Source organism: Panthera tigris, chromosome B1 (genome assembly GCF_018350195.1).
Source record: "Panthera tigris isolate Pti1 chromosome B1, P.tigris_Pti1_mat1.1, whole genome shotgun sequence".
Lineage (NCBI taxonomy): Eukaryota > Metazoa > Chordata > Mammalia > Carnivora > Felidae > Panthera > Panthera tigris.
In genome coordinates this window covers 40,333,556-40,345,820 of record NC_056663.1, presented here as the reverse complement: position 1 = coordinate 40,345,820, position 12,265 = coordinate 40,333,556, and the positions used below count along the sequence as shown (strand labels likewise).

Sequence of the window (12,265 nt, the reverse complement as noted above, 5' to 3'; positions counted from 1 at the left end):
CTCTTCTGTTACACCTATTAAAGCTGTTTTATAGTTTAAATATGACCACAATTCACAAGTATGGCTTTTTCTCCCTTTAGGGAAACAGACATCTCAGCAGAGCCACTTATAAAAGGTGTGTGGAACCCACATTAGTCCAATACATAAAAGATGGATGCATGCAGCACAAACACTATCAAATTCTAAGGTGAAGAAATAGGAGCACAGAGGCCATTCCTGGTGGGCCAGTGGTTCTCAACCTTGGCTAAACATTAAAACTACCTGGAAACATGTTTTAAAGTATCAGTGCCTGGGCACCACTTTCAGAGTCTAATTTGACTGGCCTGGGAACAGGTGCTTGTTTCAATCTAAAGTTTCTCTAGATTATTCAAATGAGCAGCCACTGCTTTCTACATTTCATTTCCTTCCCTTCTATCAATTTTTACAGAGCTTTCCCTTTATCAGTTATTTTAGGGCCGTGACTGTATTTGGGAAAGCCAAAACTGATCACCCAGCCAATGCCTGTCTGCTACACATAACTTATATTGTCCTTCTGTTGATTTTTGATGCCCAACTTCAATAACATTACTGAAATCTATGGGTACCATCATGAGGAGCTCTTCACATGTCAACACTACTTGTAGCTTTGCCTTACATTACGTTGGAAAACACAAATCCAACATTACTCTACTGATTATTTGAAATATTGCTGGACATTAATTAATGGACTGCCTGATTTTCTGTGCTCATCTTTACAGGTATTTTAAAATTTTAACAGCCACCACATTGCAAAATATTGATGGAAAGAAAAACCATTACTTGAAATATCTCCTCCCACTCAAATTTAGTATCTGAGAACAGTAAAATACCCAAGAAAAATTTCAATACAATATGCAAGGGGATTCACTAACCAAATGAAATATTTCTTTAGTACATGTTATATTACAACACAAAAAGTCAGGATTCAAAACTTTGGACTGGTGCTGCAAATTATACAAAAAGATATTTTAAAACAAAGGACACTGTATATTGTTTATAATGGCTGGCATTAAAAAATAACTGCCTTTATGTATCTACAAATGGCATTAGCATGTATTTTCAAAGAAGCTTACAATGGTCCATTTAAAGTTCTGATCTAGGAACTGTACTCCCAAGCATTTATCCCAGTGAAATGAAAACTTAGATCTACAAAAAACACCTGTACACAAATGTTCACAGCAGCCTTATTTGTAATAACCCAGAACAGTAAACAACCCAAATGTCCTTCCACTGGACAAGTGGTTAAACTGTGGTACATCTATGGCATGAACAGAACTCAGCAACGAAAGGAACAAACTATTTGGCACACGCAACAATTTGAATGGATCTCACAAGCATCATGCTGAGTAAAACGAGCCAATCTCTAAAGATCACAGGCTGCATGAACATTAGAAAGCTGAAGAACACAATAGTGATCACCAAGGGTTTGAGGAAATTATAAAGGAGAGCAAGAGAAAGCCTTGGGTTGATGGGTGAGGGATACAAAATCCTGCATCTTGATTGTGATGGTGGTTACACAAATACATGTAATCAAACTGCACAGAACCATACAAACACACACACACACACACACACACACACACACACACACACACACACACACAAATGAGTGCATATAAAACTGGAGAAATCTGAATAAGCTCTGGATGGTACCAATGTCAATTTTCTGGTTTTGATCTTGGACTTTGGCTACCTTTGGGGGAAAATGGGTGAAGGGTACATGGGACTGCTCTGTATTTTTGCTATTTCCTATGAATCTGCGATCATTTCAAGATGAAAAGTTTTTTAAAAGTGAGAGGAAAACAAGAAGGTGGTCACTTATTTAAAATACACACACCATGTTTCCTAATCTATGTGAAGGTATAAACAAGTAAAAGGGAAAGATGTAATAAGGGTGGCTGGAAAGAAGCAGATGGCTTGAATAACATTTATGGAGCATTATGTGCCAGGCACTACAGCTTATCCCATTTAACTCAAAAATCCAGTGAGGTGACTGCTGATTAATATCCCCACTTTTCAGATGAGGAAACTGAAAGAAGGTAAGAAATTCAATCAGGATCACATGCTGGCAAGAAGCAAAGATGTCAAAAATAAGAAGAGAATTTCAAAGAAAATAGGATTTGGAGAAAAAGTGTCATTACTATATCAAGAAAAGATTTAAAAAGTAGCTTAAAATAGGTAGAATGCTACAGAGGTAAATCACAGCACACACTGATGAATACTCTGTCCTCCAAGAACTTAAAATCTTTAATACACATTAGCCTAGGAAAACTGAATGCACTTGACCAGAGATGTATTTGCAACTGGTTATTTTTTATTAATCTTTCAATTTCTGCTTAGAATAGAGAAGAAAAGTAACAACGATTTCTCCTCTTTAAAAGATGTCCACCAAATGAAAACAAGGAGAAAAAGGTGAACCAAAATTCAGAAATAATACAAACAGGGCACTCAAAATGGTAAGAAAACTAAGCTGATTGACTATAACAAAGCCTATTCATGAAAGAAAACAGAAAAGCTGTAACACTGTCAAATGCAAGGCAGAAGTCTAAATTAGGTTAGAATAAAACATGAATCTACATATAATGAACAATATGGGCTAGCAAGATGAATATTTATTTGCAATAAAATAGTTTTAAATTAAATTATGCAGTTAAGATTGGTTTCAGTCTGGCTTAGAATAAGCGGAAGGAAAATTTCAGCCCTCTTTTTCACTCCATCTTCAATTTAGATCATTGAATATTGAATATTTTAACAGCATGCCAAAAACCAGAAGCAATTCTAAGATAAATTCAATGCAAGTAAATGGGTATTTAAGAGGAAGTTTCTTATTCTGGTTGTAAAGCCTCTGAGACAGGGTTGCTTTTCTAGAGGAAAATAACATCTCAATTTTAATTTTAAAGATCCAGTGAAACCCCAAGAAAATACAATATTTAAAATATTGGAAGTATTAACCACTCTTCTAAATTGCAGACACTAAGCAATCCACGTAGTGTGCCGCTTGAAGTAAATCGAGTAACCGCAGTCAGCTCTGCCTTTAGGATCATCTCTGATAGAAAAGGTATTCTTTCCTCTTAAATTATCTTTTTTAAGTTTACTTATTTATTTTGAGAGAGGTAGAGCACAAATGGGGGAGGAACAGAGAGAGAGGAAGAGAGAGAGAATCCCAAGCAGGCTCGACATTGTCAGTGCAGAGCCCAATGTGGGGTTCGAACCCATGAACCATGAGATCATGACCTGAGCCGAAATCAAGAGTCAAATGCAAAAGACTGAGTCACCCAGGTACCCCTTAAATTATCTTCTAAAAGCAAATGAAAATGCAGTAATGATGTCAGCATGTTGGTTCTTAGAAGCTTTGTAAACTTCTAATTCAGGAAGTAACATGCAGGAATTTTACTTGACGTTCAAAAATCTCTCTACAGAAGATCTGGAATAAAATGGCCACACCACAATATTCTCATCCATGGCTTTAATTAATATGATAAAATCTGAAATAGAATTCTTGTCATACATCCTCGGAATTGCTTTCTCATGCACAAATAGAGTAAAGGAGGGCCAAAAAGCAAATGTATCCAGTTGGACAATATCTATCATACAGTGTTTATGGATTTCTCTGCTCTAAGGAAATCTCATGAGGTTAACTTATTTTTTACGGGTAAAACCCTAACACATTTTTTATAAAAGCCATAACCTAGGCCATTTTGTATGGTGTACAGATATACATTAAAATCTCCCTATAATTCTTGGGGGATCATACCAAGGAAATGTATTTTCAGTAATGCCAGATTCTAATCAATGGTGAATACAAATTTTTGAAGTTTTTACAACTAAATATCCTTAAATAGAAATATTTTTAAGGTCTGGAGTGCCTGGGTGGCTCAGTCGGAGCCAGTCAGTGGGAGACTCTTGATCTCAGCTCAGGTCATGATCACACAGTTTGTGAGTTCGAGCCCTGTATCTGGCTCTCTGCTGTCAGCACAGAGTCTGCTTCAGATCCTCTGTCTCTCTCTCTCTGCCCTCCCTCGTTCTCTCTCTCAAAAATAAACATTAAAAAAATGTTAAAAATATATTTTTAACGTGTGATAACGATATTGTGGTTGTGTTCTGACAAGGGATTTCTTGAACATACTGAAAATTCACAGATGAATAATTTAATATCTGAGATATGTTTTAAAGTAGTATGGCATTGGGGGCCAGCAGGGGGTAGTTTAAACAAGACTTGCCACAAATAGAAAGGTAAAGCTGAAGGATGGGGACATACAGATGAATTATCTTGTCTTCTTTGGTACATGTTTGAAATTTTCCAACATAAACTGTGTATATCCATGCATGGGATATAAAATATACTCATGTAACAGGAATTCTGAGCAGAAATTCAGGTTCTTGAATGCTTCTTTTATGGCAAAAATACCAGGCAAATCATCTCACCCCATGGTACTATAGTTTCCAATTTCTAAAATGCAGGGATGCAACATGATTTCTATGGTTGCTTCCAGTTCTGAAGTTTTTACTCTCTGAGAATGCTGTTTTGTTCTTCCGAATGGAATTTCAATTCATCTCACTGTCTACAGTAACCGAGTCTATACTGAGAAGGCACAGCTGTCTTAAGACAAAGTATGATCTCAAAGCAGCTCTTTTAAGACCATCAGTGCCACCCTGTCATCACCTCTCACTTACCACATGAAAAAAAGAAAAAAGGGAGGCAACCACAATGATTTCCATAGGGTAGGTGAAAATTCCCTCCCTTCAGAGATTTGACTAAGGGTCACAAATCACATGATGTGTATAAAAGGCACTCCCTTTAACACGGCAAATCTTCCTGAGTAATTATCAAACAATATTTTTATAAATATATTTTGAAGACTTCTCATCACAGTACTGTTCATAACGGTGAAAAATCTGGTATGTAGATTACCATTAATAAGGGTTTAGTTAAATATATCATGGTATAGTCTTATAACAGAATACCATGCAACTATGTAAAAAATAAAGATATTAGCCCACAATGATCAGGGTATCATAAAGGGACACAGGAACCAACCGAAAGACTCCCAAGGGTCAAAGCTGGAAAAATTAGAGCAATAAAGTTGTATTGGATTATAACTCAAAGTATAAATATCATTAGTCTATACTGCCATTAAAAAAATGATTCAATAAATAAATGGGAGAGAAGAGAGAAGTCTCCTGCGTAGAATTCCAAATAACGTATGTAGATACTCTGCTTCTCCCCTACAGAAGGTGGAGCATAACTCTTAAGTGTGGGCTGCCTTCCTTCCAAGGAGCACAAGATGGAAAATTGAGAAAAAAGAGTAACTTTACAATAGAGAAGTCTGACAAACACTACCTCAGCCAGGATACCAAGGTCAACATCAACAGTAAGATCACAAAGCTAGGATGCACCCTTGAAATGATGTGATAAAAACAGCCTTTTGCCTCTGTGGCCTCCCTTAGTCTAACCCCACATAACCCCAGTCTAACCATGAGAAAACAACAGACAAGCCCAAATGAGGGGCATTCTACTATCTGACTGGTACACCTCAAAACTGTCAAGTCATAAAAAACAAGGGAAGTCTGAGAAACAGTCATAGCCACGAAGAACCTAAGGAGACATGATGACTGAATGCAGTGTGGACTCGTGGATGGGGTCCTAGAACAGAAAAAGACAGGAGGTAAAAACTCATGAAAGGGAAATCACAATAAAGTATGGACTTCAACCAATTATAATGTTATCAGTTTGGTTCATTAATTATAACATATGTACCACACTAACATTAAGAGGTTAATGAGAGGGGAAACTGGGAACTCTGTACTATCTTCGCAATTTCTTTATAAATCTAAAACCTTCTATGAGGCGCCTGGGTGGCTCAGTTAAGTGTCTGACTCTTGGTTTCAGCTCAGGTCATGATCTCACAGTTTGTGGGTTCAAGCCTTGCATCGGGCTCTACATTGACAGCATGGAGCCTGCTTGGGATTCTCTCTCTCCCCCTCTTTCTCTGCCCCTCCCCTGCTTGTGCATACACTCACTCTCTCTCTCAAAATAAATGAAAATAAACTTAGGAAAAAAATCCAAAACTCTTCTAAAATAAAAAGTTTATTTTTAAAAAATGAAAAAACAAGATATAAACTTACAATGATGTGGAATGATGGCCCATATATAATAAACAAAAGAAGTGTTACTAAACAATATGCATATTATGAACCTATTTGTATTTTAGAGATATACATATATGTACTTTTTTACCAAATGCCTGGATAATTTACACCAAATGCTAACCTCTGGGAAGTGAATCACTAGTGATTTTCACTTCACCACCCACTTTATGCTTTTCTGTACTATCTGATTTTGTTCTTTCTACTAAGCATTGATCACTTTAACACTGAGCCTTCTATAATCTTACAAACTATTAACAAAGCTCTTTTACTCTGGGAAAAAAAAAATTAGGCATACAGCAGAGGATTAATAGCAGTGCTCCTCAGCTCAAAATAATACACATTTATGAAAGAGTAAATTTTACTTTTTCAAGGAAAAAATGTTTAATTTTATTAAGTAGGCTCTATACCCAATGTGGGGCTCAAACTCACGACCCTCAGATCAAGAGCCTCATGCTCTACTGACTGAGCCAGCTGGGCGCCTCTCAAGGAGAGAAATAATATTTTAAGTTAGTACAGAAAAGTGAATGAAAGCATGGATTTTAATCAGACTTAGCTTAAATTCCTGGTTTCACCATTTACGACTGGTTATGACCTTGGACAGTTCAACAACCTCCCTCAATTTCCTCATTTTTATAGTAGGAAATATGTACAACAACAAACCTATTGCTCAGCAGAAATATCCTAACATTATTTAGTCATCAATATAAACATACATTACATACTACATAAGTGTGTAGTATATAAAATATATTTCATAACAAAATTTTATTGGGTTGCCTGGATGGCTCAGTCAGTTAAGCACCCAACTCTTGATTTCAGCTCAGGTCATGATCTCATGGTTCGTGAGTTTGAGCCCCACATCAGGCTCCACGCTGACAGTGAGGAGCCTGCTTGGGATTCTCTCTCTCTGCCCTCCCCACCTCAAAATAAATAAACTTAAAAAAAAAAATTTTTTTTAAAATCAAATTTTATTAGCAGGAATTACATTAGTAGTAGCAAAAACTTCAATGTATGCCTGGAGCCTGGCCCTACTGAGGCTCCATAATGGCAAGTGTTTCTTATTGGTATTAACAAAAATCCAAGAAAAAATAAAACACCATCAGGAAAAAATTTAGTTTCTCTAAGAACAAGGAACAGTAAAAGACAAACCCTACCCTCAGCTCATTCTACATCATCTGCAGCAATTTCCCAAATGTCTCTGCTAACTATTTATTATGGTGATTAAAAATGTTATTGTTAACATGCCCACAGACCTGAGATTCATCCAGAGAATACACATGAAAGCCACTTTTCTAATCATAACCAGCTTAAACTAAGCTTTGGAATACTAATACATCAAGTTCTCCTTCCTATGGAGATAGTTTCCCTATTTATGAATGTCAATACAAATTTATGAATGTCAATACAAATAAACACCAGCCACAAACTAAACTTATTTAAATCTCTTGATTATACATAACGAACTTTAATAAAGAAGCTTTAAATAGACATATATTTTGATCTGTAACAAATTTCTGGGCTGGCTGATTTATCTCAAATATGATATTTTCAAATTACCCAAATTCAAACCTTACATTACAAAAAATCACAACAGACAAGTCTAATCACGCTATGAATTAGGGGACTTTTTAAACAAGGCCAAACAACGCACATCAGAAGAATCAATTTGTTCCATCAAGTTTACCCAAACTGATTTATCATATAGTTTAGGACATACACCCTTAAAGACCTGTTAATTTAGGAAGAAATTAACCAACCATAAACATAACAATATTATATTATTGTGGCAATTTTTTCTACATTAGAAAATGCAAACTGTTCAGTTTGGTTGTTAAAAGAAATTAATGTAAACACCTTTTAAAATAACAAAAACATAGATACAATTCAGAAACTATATTCAGGTTGTTATATGTAATCCAGTGTTGGGATTATAACTATACAAAGACGGATTTTATAATATACTCAAAAGTATGTCACTGAGAACTGCACTGGCAAATAGATCAAAGAAACTTCTTTTGGTTAAAAAAAAAAAAGAGACTGACTATAAGGTTTTGAGTTAGTTTAGTTTTCTTAAACACTATAAAAGCAAATTTAAAATGGGAATTCCAAGCATTCTGCATAGCAATATTATATATACAAGAAGAGTATAATCCTTTATCATGTTCTCTAAATTCTAAACAACTGAAGAAGGGACCACACTGGCACCTCCTATATATTATCTCATTTAATTCATATAACAATCCTAGATAATCATCACAATTTCAAGGGGAAGACACTCAAACTGAGTACTTTAAGTAACCTGCCCAGATAATAAGGGATACACCAGCAATTACATTACAGTCAGAATTTATATACGATACATACTACACACACCAGTTATATACATATCATATCTGGTATCTAACTTTTTAGGTTTTTAACCTATACAATTAGTCTGTTCCTATGATAACTACTATGTATGTGTATTTCAGCATTTGCCACATTGTACTGTAATCTTTTACTTATCAATATTCTCTATTCAATTATGAGCTTCCAGAGAGAACGGACTATATGGTGTTCATCTCTGTAACTGCAGAACATAGTCCTGTACCGAGCACATCTACATAAATTTCTCCTTAGTAGCTTACCCATGGTTCTGATGTTATTTTCACTAGCTGCTCACGGGTGGTGAATATTACAGAAACATTATCACACTATTAGCCATCCCTTCAGCTTCAAGATACCCAACAGTAACCATCACAATAGGAGAAGGCTTGGGCAGAAAGAATGTTCAGTCTGATCAACCCCAGTTTGTAGCATTACTCTTACAATCCTATTTAAATACATTACGTGCTATACAGGGTTCTTCTTTTTTAAGTTTCATAAAGCTGCATCTGTGCTTACATTAGTCTACTCCCAGGAGTTCATATACATTATAGGAAACTCAATTACAGGATAGCTCCATGTTCATAGTATATACAAGAATTAAGGAAAGACATAAGACGACATAAATCATCAAAGGCATAAACGCTTGCCAAAAGGCTACCTTTTCATTACAACAGGACTACAGTGTCCACGGGGACAAAACCATACAATTTATATGCTTTCCCATACAAGAAACAGGACTGGATGTTAATGGCATTTTTGAGAATGTTACAGTGTAATTATAAAATGATATAGGTTAATATATAAGGAGACATCAAGTCTCTCAAAACAAAATGAATATTTACAAGATTAAGTTTCTGTTTTGTTAAACATTAAATAAAGGTGTTGGAACTTAAATGGAAGTGTAAAAATACCAATGACCTAGTACTAAAACTAGTTAACAGAATTACTGATACTTTTCATTCTTTTAGCAGACCTTTTACCTAATAAATGTTAAAGCATGTGGTTTGTGTTTTCAGTTTTCTTCCCAGTTCTAGATATTGACTATGAATCCTTTTCTAGTATTTACCTTTCTGTTCCCACCTTCCACCCAATTCTACCCCCAAACCTGGTAAGGATGTCTTCTTTAATTTTTCAAGACAAGGGAGTGAATTCAAATGTCTGTCATGAACTCTTGAATAAAGAGTTAAAATGACAGCATCATAGGACTATCCTGACTCTCTTTAAAGTCATATTAATCTTCTAGAATAGCAATCTAAATCTTAGAAGCAGAAAACACAGGAAGCTCAATGTTCCAAGAAAAGTTAATAATAATTGATTCATCTTGGCTACCCAGGAAATACACAGCAAGGATCCGTGTTCTATGCAAATACTGACAACAAATCCATCTAGCAATACCTGCCATCCTGGGACAAGGAAAATAGAAGAAGAGAGCTCACAAGGCAAATTCACAATGACTAAAAAGTACACAAAGAAAACATCATCAGTTCAGAGGTGAGAAGGGATCAGAACTAAATGAAACATAACAGAGATCAGTGTACTTATACTGACAGGAGTAGACTGGGGTAGTGGAAGAGACGAGATCACCACTGACGGGAGATGTGAGTGGGATGCAAGTGGACAGGACGCGCAGTGGACAGAGGGGAGGGTAAAACAAGCAGGAGCTGGAGGTGACAGGAGCTGAATTACAAGACATAACAAAAGACTGGAGGCGGCAGACAAGGCAGGAAGCCCACCCAAGGAAATAGAGGGTAAGGAGAACAGAAATCATTTTCAATGGGAGGATGAATCATGGAAAAGGCAGGAAGCAGGCAAAACACAGACACCAAGCAAGAAATTCTAGACAGATGAGAAAAAAAATGTAAAAGTAGTAAGTACATAGGGAAGAAAAGTGAAAAAAGGATGAAGTAAACAGGCCTACTAGGAAAGGAAATATTTATTAAAAAATGGTTTCTGGAATTTTGTTTTCTTAATTTAAATTTTAAAATCGCTTCTGCTTATATTTCTTTCTGTTGGGTAAAACTTGATTCATAAGAACAAAGGCTTCCTCAGTTTACAAAGAAGAAAATTATGGCTCAGGTCAACTGACTTAAGTCACAAAAGTAGGAAGGGTTGAAAACAATAAAATTTACTGTCAGTTAATAATGTTAGTTCTAAGCCACAAACTAATTTTTATACTGACAATGTGTGTATACACATTAATGACTTTAATGACCAATTGCTTCATTTGTTAAGTACAAAAGCCTTCTCTTTTGCTTCATTTGTAAAGTACAAAAGCTTTCTCGTTCTCTCTCTCATATTCTCTCTATGCTTATCAGCATTTGGAGAAATCCCTGCTTCTTACTGCCTCCCCCAAAAAGGAAAGGGCACAGTATGAAGGTAACATTTACATCAGTATTGCTAAAAAGAAATCTGACGAAGGTTTAAAACAAAGTTAAAATAGTAATGATTAAAAGATGTTGTAATTTTTCTATAAATGTCTACGACCCATCTTATTCTGGTCTCCTAGTTAACTAAAACCACAACACAGAGATCATCCTTCATTTCCACCTAGAAAGAGTAGAGGAAAACAAAACCCTGAACAAGAATACAAAAATAGAAAGACGAGCAAACCCAAAAACGAATGGAAATTATTCTATTCTTGATCTTAGAAAACAAGCAAGGGTAGGAGAGAACCATACCAAAGGTCTATTTATGAAGATAAAATTCTTATTTTTAAACTGAAAAAATATGGTCATCAGATCGTCAGGCTAAAAAATTGTGCAAGAAAAAAGCAGGCACATACAGAGACTGAGGAGTAGATAAAAGAAGATGAATCTGAAGCCACAAAAACTGTGAACAAGCAGCAGCACATTATGAAGAAGCAATTTGTCAACATCCTGTCCCTTTAGTGATTAGCAGAAGCTGGTTTCTGCTACTGTATCTACTATTTCTCTATCCAAACACAATAAAACTCTGATCATGAGGAAACTACCAGCTATTGCAGTAGAGGAAAATAATGCAAATATTACACACAAAAGCAGCTGGGTTAACAATGGTAATGTAAGAAACATATAAAGACTTGTGCTAGAGTCTTGTCACTCATATTTTCAGAACTATCTTCTTTCAACTCCTTAAAAATCCTAAATGATACTGCGGTAGCTTCTTGAAATTTGCCTTTTCTTCACTTTTTTTTTTTTTTTTTTTTTTTTTTTTTACCATTCTTCCATGATTATCTTAATGAGTCACTTGACCATATAGTCCATTCACAGGCATCATCGACACACATTTTTATCGACTTCTGGAAATGGACGCTGCTCCACAGCCTTTAGGAGACTTCTTGAAGGAACAAACCTGGTTCTTTGGTCTCTGAGGACATGCTGAAATTAGGATTCTCTCTCATACTCAAAGATGACATGGATGCAAGCCAAACTGTGCTGTTTCCAAGGTAAGATGCCTTAAAACACAAAGAAAAAAAAGTTAAAAATCAAACAGATTTTGAAAACACAAAACTCTAATAAAGCAGTACAAATTCTCACAGTATTTACATTTTAGCTAAGACTGAAAAATAACTGATTCAAATAAAAAATTTTTTAATCTTTCACTTTAGCATTAAATACTGTATTTTTCAAAAAAACTTTAACAGAGCATCACAAAATACACAATAAAAATACTGCAAATAATGGACAATTCCTGAAGTTAATACAAAAACATGTTAAAATTATAAAGAAATTCTGGTGATTTACCGTTTAAT

At 35.4% G+C, this 12,265-nt stretch overlaps 1 protein-coding gene across 6 annotated transcripts in view; it reads right to left on the bottom strand.

Annotated features, from left to right (window-relative positions):
- SLC20A2 (solute carrier family 20 member 2) overlaps positions 1-12,265 on the bottom strand; it is a 107,160-nt gene that overhangs the window by 89,145 nt on the left and 5,750 nt on the right. For 2 of the 6 annotated variants that reach the window (XM_042983355.1, XM_042983356.1), the window contains exon 3: positions 11,866-11,968. The exons of the other annotated variants lie outside the window; for them this stretch is intronic. The gene's annotated coding sequence lies outside the window, so the exon portion shown is untranslated. The remainder of the gene's footprint in view (positions 1-11,865; positions 11,969-12,265) is intronic. 6 annotated transcript variants of the gene reach the window in all.